We start from the raw sequence: 8,273 nt of genomic DNA, 5'->3' as shown, positions 1-8,273 counted from the left end.
TAACATTAAATAATTATGTATAAAGATGGAAAAGTCTTAAATATCATCCCTCCTGATGGCTATCTTCCTATCAAGTTGTACTATTTATAGCAAAAAGGCATCAGAAATAACAAAAGAGATAATAAATTATGGGCAATCTTTTCTTATAGTACTAAAGTCAGATACTAATATTGAAGAATTTCATATGGATACTAATATATGAAGAATTTTATTAACACTGGGGGATTACATGCTTTTCCATGTGTAATCCCACCCACAGCCAAACTGACAATCAGTCAAAATCAATTTGCAACTCCTCCATATAACATTTTAAACACTCTTGTCAGGTCAGAAATAACGGCTGATCTACTTAAAACCACTTTCCATCCCCAAAAAGATCTTCATGAACTCCTTTATGCCCCACTGACATCAAGAATCATTTGTGGTTCCCTCAGCTCCTTCATATGGTTTCGCTGTCTCCAAGACTCTGAAGACAAAGACACAGTTTTGTGTATCATGAATGAACCTGCAGTCAGTGTCTCAGGAATGCTATGCAAACCCAGACAGGTGATTTCCTGCCTCAATCTCTCTGAACCATTCTACCACACTCCTAGCAGTCTAATCAACCCTACATCTTGCCAATGACAATAAGTAGAAAATGAGCCATTACTATGTGCACTAGAAGGAGCCTGAAACTGATGAAAAACAGTAATCATTTGAGTGAACAGATGCAGATTTTCGAGAAGGAATTCTGTGCCTACACATCAAGAACAATGAGGAAAAGTAGGTGTTTCACTACACCTGCAAATCTGGGCTGTTCTTTCTTTCTGAATGCATTCCCAATCACATGAGCTCCAGATCAGATAGGGAGTGATAAGGAATTGAGGGATGGATCACATTACAAGGTCAGCATCTGCAACACAAACACTGCTGCAAGTGTTGATATATTCCTCTTGAGAATAATTAAAGGAGGATGACTTCCTCATTAATGGGCACTTACTGTGCTTTAAAGGGACATAAAAATTAACTTTTCCAAACATGCAGGCTATTCATTTCTAATGCAATTCCTCTCTCTGGTCAGTTTGAACCAAGGGCAGCTGTGTGGAAATACCTGGCACTTCCTGAAGCTGGATGCAGAGGGAATGTGCCACAAATATATTAGTTATGCAAATCCCTTCCTAGCATCATTTTGACCTAGATTCAACAAAGGCATAAGCTTAACTTTAAGCCTGTAACAAGTCCTGCTACAGTCAAAATAGGACAAATGTCATGGTTAAAGTAGTGGCATCTTAGATGCTTTACAACAGCAGGCAATATGAAAATCCTTCCCTGCTGCATTTTGGTTATGGCAAAAACTGCTTACTAACAGTCCCAGTAGCCAAGAATGAGATTTCCTACTTACCACAAATATATTTGTTTACCTGCAGCTCTTAACCTTTCTAAAACTAAATCACCAGACAATTAATTGATTTATCAATGTTGTCCGGGAAGAAACTTAATTGCTCAGAAGTGGAAAAGATGTCAATAACATTACCTTGGGTCAGACAGTGGCTTGGCATGGGATGTGACTGGACACATAAATTAATTTATGCACATACAGGTAAAACACAGAAAAACCTTACAGAGTAAATGTAAAACTAACTAGAAAATTTACAAAAGGATAGGATTGCTTTACTGCCACAGGAAATGAAGAAGTCTTGAGATTAATTTACTTCCCCTTTCTTCTTGACCCATCTTCTGCATAAATTGAATATTTGTTTTTTCCCTTGGAAAAATAATCTCAGAGTGAATAAGATAACCTTTAAAATAAGGTTATTATTCAGCTTTTAAAGCACTTACTTTTGTTGGACATCCATTTCACCCTTAGAAAATTCTTCCAGAGCTTCAGAGCACAACCTACCCGGTGTCCTGAAGGAACAAGTGCCCTGATATACAGTCTGCAGCTCCTTGTTTGAGCCAGGACACCTCAGACTCATGATTGACTTAGTATCTGCTCTTTGCCCTTTCAGTCTGCTCTCCATTTCTCCTCTCATCTTGGTATTAAAATGTTGAATTTTCCCCTTAATCCTCTGAATAGGGTATAGGTGGAAAGCTGTTGGCAATGGTAGGTGGCAGGGCTCCTCCTTGAGAAGAGGCCAAGGCTGCCTGGTGCCAGACACAGCAGGTTCCAGCCGGCTCCAACGGCCATACCACAGGGCATGTCTAAGCCCAGCTGCCACTATGGGAAAAAAGACTTAAGAAAGGGGAAAAAATGCTTCATGGCAGTGAGAAATGACGAAATATATATATATATATATATACATATATATATATATATGTGACAAACAGCCCTGTGAACACCAAGGTCAGAGAAGAAGGAGGGAGAGAACGTGCTGCAGATGCCAGAGCAGAGATTCCTGCAGCCTGTGGAGAGGACCATGTTGAAGCAGGTTGTTTGCCTGTAAACATAATGGAGGATTATGCTGGAACAGATATCCACACTGTAGCCTGTAGTGGGCTCCATGCTGCAACAGGTAGATGGGCCCAGTCGGAAACTACAGCCTGTGGAGAGCCCTTGCTGGAGTGGGGAAAAAGAGTGAGGAGGAAGGATCTGCAGAGAGGAGTTATGGACTGTTCACAGAATCCATTCCCCATCCACCCATGCTACTAGGATGTGGAAGGGGAGGTAGAGGAGCTAGGGTTTGAAGGAGCAAAGTCAAACCTGGGAAGAAAGGGTGGACAGGAGGAAAGATTTATATGTTTGTATTCATTTCTTACCATCCTAATCTAGTCTTAAATGGCAAAAAAAATGAAATTAATCTTCCCCAAGTTAAGTCTGTTTTGCTTATGATAGCAATTGTTTAATGATCTCCCTATTTTGACTCATTAGTTTTTCCTGACCTATTTTCACTCCCTGTTGTGTTTAGGAAGGGAGTTGAGAGAGCAGCTGGGTGGGCATCAGGCAGCTGGCCAAGGTAAACATCTCAACCCACACCTACCCCCCACACTCTCCAAGAAAAAAATAGAACCAGAAAAACAGAGCCACCAATGTATTTTTCAATTATACTCTGCTTGTGTATTATATAATTTTTAAGTTCAGGGTACATATTACATAAGCAAAACAAAAATCCTGCTTGTTGGAGCACTGACCAATATTCTATAATTGCAGAACTCTAAGAGATTACTATGAATTTAAAATACTCATAATTCATAAATTGTTCCTTCCATAAAATTACCCCCAAACCTGTCTTCTTTTCTACGTTTCCTACCTAATGGCTGTCTTGGCAGCTCAGAGGAGCACTAGGTCTGTTTGTAATTGCAGTATTTGCAGAAGAGAGCAGCTGCAGCAATAGACAGAAGGGCAAAGGAAGATAAGATCCTTATCAAACACATTGCCCTGTAACATGGAAACCTCCTGTGCCATCATGCTCCTTTAAATTACAATCTTTTTGCACATACCACTTAAAATACTACACTGCAAGTTCACTGACTGCTCTGCAAGAAGACAGGTCCTAATTCATTACTGCATCCTCACACCTCGTTAATCACCCGTTTGCCTGCAGCTTTCTTGGCTGTGGCACATCATATGCGTTAAAATAGATCTTGCAGGTAGTCATTCACATCAAACACCTAATCCTGTCTCTGAAATCAGACCCAGAGGCATTTGCCACATGGCCCTCGATCGCACAGCTGTGCACTGCATGCTTCAGCTCAGTGAGGCAAGGGCCTCACTTCTGTGCTCATGTCCGGAGGATTCTGGTGGTCAGTAAAATGCCCAGCACAACCTTCTGAACGTGCCCGTGCTGTAGATAATGTAGCATTTATCTGACAAGATTTCAAGGATCCTGCTTATGAAAGTAATTGGCACCCTCTGGTGGTATGTCGGTCTTACTGCTTGAGAGCTCTCCCCAAATGCAGTGCCAGAAGGTACCAGTTTCTGTTATGATGACAAAATCACTTACAAGCCCTGGGAAAAATGTCAGAGTCTCTCAAAACTGAAAGCAGGCTATACTCCATTAAAAAAACCACCATGCTTTCCAGAGAGAGTCAAAGACAGGAAAAAAAAAACATTCCTGTTCTCAGTACAATTTTTTCAAGACATTGGAGGGAGGGGAGGAGAGGAGAGTGAGTAGCCTAAATTTTTACATTTTCTTTGTGTTTAAAATGTTGAAGAATTCCAAAAACACTGTAGGCAATTAAAATGAAGTCAAGCAGGAAGACAACAGTACTGAGAAATTTGCATTCACTTTCTTACCCATGTCTCCCTTCCCACAGTAAACATTAAGGTAGAATTTAAATCTTTTTGGTGGTGATGGTGGTGTTTTGTTTGTTTGTTTGTATGTATGTTTTTGTTTCTGTTTTGTTTTGCTTGGGGTAGAGGAGCTTTACAATAGAAAGTATAATTTCAATGACAGGGCTAATCTAATTCAAATTTCAGTTTGGTGTGATTGACATGTAGGAACAAGAAAGCCATCTTTACTGGTGGGTGCCTTCCCAGTCATGCAGAAGATTATATAAGCTTCCCCAAAGCAGTTCTTCATAGAAAGGGCAATGCACAGAACTGTGCACATCACGTCATGTTATGAAGGGCAAAAAGGCAAATATCATTGGACCTGGGGCCGCATGTGCCCTCATTCTTTTCTTTTTGTCAATGGAGCGTTATTGCTGACAATATTGAGAATGTCATGGCAATTACTCTGACAGAACAATAACTACAGGGGTAGAGATGACTGAATTTGCAAAATCATGTCATTCACAGCCAGCACTTCACATCTGTAAAGTACATGTGGGAGCAGTGGTTTATTCAATGCTGCCCCAACATCCATCTCAGCTGCTTAGTGATACATGTGTTGATGTATTGAGCTGTTTGCTGAAAATATGTAATTTCCCCGTATACTATAGAATTTAGAGACCATGTTCAATTGAAATAATTGTCTTTCTCTTTTGTCCATGACAAAAAAAAAAAAAAAAAAAAAAAAAAAAAAGTATTTACCATGTTACCAACCCCATCTTGTCACTTGTTGTGGAAACTCATTATATTATGCTTTGTTTTTTCTCTTCAGAAAGGAAGCAACTGGAGAAATCTATTTGCTCCCTGGCATATTTTGGAGCCAGTTTCACAAGTGGACCAATATTTAATCCTGTCTTGATTATTCCAATCACCATTATGAAAAGGAGATTATGACTGCTATCTCCACCTCACAAATTGCAAAACTGAAATAAAGATTTACAAAATGATTTGTCATGTCACATAGGTTATCTCCATCAAGTTCCTACTGCTAATTTATTGTCCTACCAACACAATAATCTAGCAATATATTCTAGAATCTATTTTGATTACAAAAGACCTTAAATAGAAACATTAAGTGTAATACCCTCTAATTTGTATTCTTAAACCTCATACTACAAAAAATATGGGCCAGAAGGTGTCTTTGAAAGTCTCTTAGTCCAATTCCCTGTTTAAAGCAGAGACAACTTCAAAGATGTTAAGGACCTCTGGTTGATCAAGGTTAATCCAATTCAACAATATATTGTGACATATAAAAGAAATTCAGTGATTCATAGAAAACTATTTTCTTTCCTCATCACAGTACTGTTCCCTCCTTTTTTTTTTTTTCTTTTTTTCTTTTTTTCCTAATGAAAATGTATGTTTATTTTACTTAAACTGATAAGGAAAAAAAATAATATGCTGTTCATATTTATTTTTACCTCTTTTTTTCATGTTTTCTTCATGGATAGATATGCTGTTTATGTTGAATGCTGATCTTTGCTGTATCATAGTTATTAGTAACGAAACTCTGGTCCATTAGTTTAGTTATTACCTATTGATTTTAGATTTGAACATATAAAACTTAAGAAACAAAAACAACAATCAACACATACAAGACAAAACATGAAATCTTCTTTACATTCATAAAACCTATAATTCTTATTTGCTGGCATATTAATAAAGCAACCTTTTATCCAGCTGATGTATCTAGAACAAAATAAATACTAATGCAAATATTTAAACATAGGACAAGGATGTCATGCTTGACACTTTTTTAGTCTCTTTCCTTGGTGGGTCTTTGGAAGTGGGAATCATTTACCATGTTTGAAGTATTGCATGCTTCCACTTTTAAGGAATAAAGATTTGAAAACCTTTTCCTGAAAAATCTTCAATAAGTCAAGGTCAGTCAACCTACTTTACTTTCCCTTGAAAGCCTAGTAAACAGCCATTTTACCTCATTGTCAGGATGCAATAATCCCAGTTGGAGTCTTTTTTCCCCAAGTGTTACATGTGGAGAAAAGGTTTTGGAAACTGTCATCAAGTCTGGATGTTAGAAGTGTGTTCAGCCTGCATCTAGGGATAAATGTCAGGTTGAAATGGGGAGAAGCTAATAAACTAAAGTTATGGCTAGTGCAGAAAGAGCTGCTAGGCTTTGTCTATTCTGAGTCTGCTACTTACAGAGACAAGTCTAGAATTGGCTCTGTGTTTAGCAGAGATTACCAGAGCAGAGTGATGGACAGAGGGCAAATTATGTAAGAATATGTTTGCATGCTTTTAAGTTCACCATTATAGTACCAACACATATATCAGCAGAGATCTGCTTGCTTTGTGTTGCTCTGAAACTGCTAATGACTCTGGACATAATTAAAACTAAGATTAGGATTGCAAACATTGTTCAGGTTAGCAAAGAAGAGTAAATTATGTTAAGGGCGGTGTTTTGAGAGACTGTCTAGTTCAATACTGGTTCTAAAAGCAACAAGGGTTGGAAAGCCTCCTTTGGCAGTGATGTCTAAGGCAGCCAGTTTTGAACTGATACCCATAGTTGACACCTTGTTCGATCTGCTGAGTTTGCCAAGGATGGTTCTGTTGTTCAGACTGACAGGACTGGAGAGCCACACCCTTAGTTGCTGCCTCTGAGAGAAATAGATTATTGGGAAAATCTGATTTTTGTTTGTTTGTTTGGTTGGTTTGGCTTGGTTTGAAATGAAACTGGTACCAGAAATGAAACTGGTACAGGATGACTGTTCCAGCCATCTGATAATCTAGAGTTGTAGCTGATTGTAGAATGGGCAGTAGTATAAATTTTTCTCACGCATCTCCAAGTGCAGCAAGCTTTGTGTTAGTCTGAGACTAACAGGGGTGGCATATCTATGGTTAAAGCTAAGGATGATGTTAGGATTAAAGATATAGCTGAAGTCAACAGACACCTCTAGGCACATGTGGACATGTAGCTCATGGGGTCTGAAATCAAAAGAATTTTACAATTTGTCCAAGTAGGGTTCCTTGTTCAAATTTTTATTTCATCTGCCTCTTGGCACAAGTATTTTCACATGATGACACCATAGGACTCAATCCTGTTTGTATGAAACAGATTTAAAATTGGTCTTGACAAACTAGAAACTTGAAAAGCTCACTGTAAGGAGGAGGTGTTGTAAGTGTTGGGGAAAGCTCCTAGTCAGACCAAGCACATAATTTTAGACTAGGAAAGATTTGTCAGTTGATAGACATTCTCTAAGGTGAAAGGTGTAAGAAGCCCAACAACCCACAGTCTTATCTGTTGCCTCTCTGTGAATCTGTGAATAAGTTTTTCACAAGTAAAGTCCATGATAAAGAAAATGACCTTTAGAGAACTGTGACATGGAAAAATGGAAATCTATCCCATATGTTATTTTATTTTATTTTATTTTATTTTATTTTTAACTGAAGAGCTTGCTTTTCTCTATATTAGACAAAACTCTTTCCTAAGGTTTGTATTCTCTGACACTGAAATTGAAGAGGCAAATAAGCACTTATATGACATTATATAGTGTTTAAATGAAAACTTAATGCAAGTATTAGCACGGATGAGCAGAAATGTGAAAAGTTTGGTAATATGCTATTTTTGAACAGAGTTGTTCAATGGGGAAGAAAAATAATTTTTAATTTCCACACGTTTTTCCTGTGTTGTGAGTGTGAGATTTTTAATTACTGTGAGAGAGGAGAAGAGAAATGGGACCTTTATTTTTCCTCATTCTTTCTCCTTTCTCTCTTTTTCTGTGGAAAAGGTACACTAGGAAAACATAGAAACCACTGTATATACATATATATATATTAATTAGAAGATTGTATATGGAAAACTGAAATATGTGAAAGAGGGAAGGGAAGGGAAGGGAAGGGAAGGGAAGGGAAGGGAAGGCAAGGCAAGGCAAGGCAAGGCAAGGCAAGGCAAGGCAAGGCAAGGCAAGGCAAGGCAAGGCAAGGCAAGGCAGGGCAAGGCAGGGCAAGGCAAGGCAAGGCAAAAAGAGAAGAAAAAGAAAGAAAGAAAGAAAGAAAGAAAGAAAGAAAG

The sequence above is a fragment of the Oxyura jamaicensis genome, chromosome 2 (genome assembly GCF_011077185.1).
Source record: "Oxyura jamaicensis isolate SHBP4307 breed ruddy duck chromosome 2, BPBGC_Ojam_1.0, whole genome shotgun sequence".
Taxonomy (NCBI): domain Eukaryota; kingdom Metazoa; phylum Chordata; class Aves; order Anseriformes; family Anatidae; genus Oxyura; species Oxyura jamaicensis.
The sequence above is the reverse complement of the archived record's forward strand: the minus strand, read 5'-3'. Positions refer to the sequence as shown.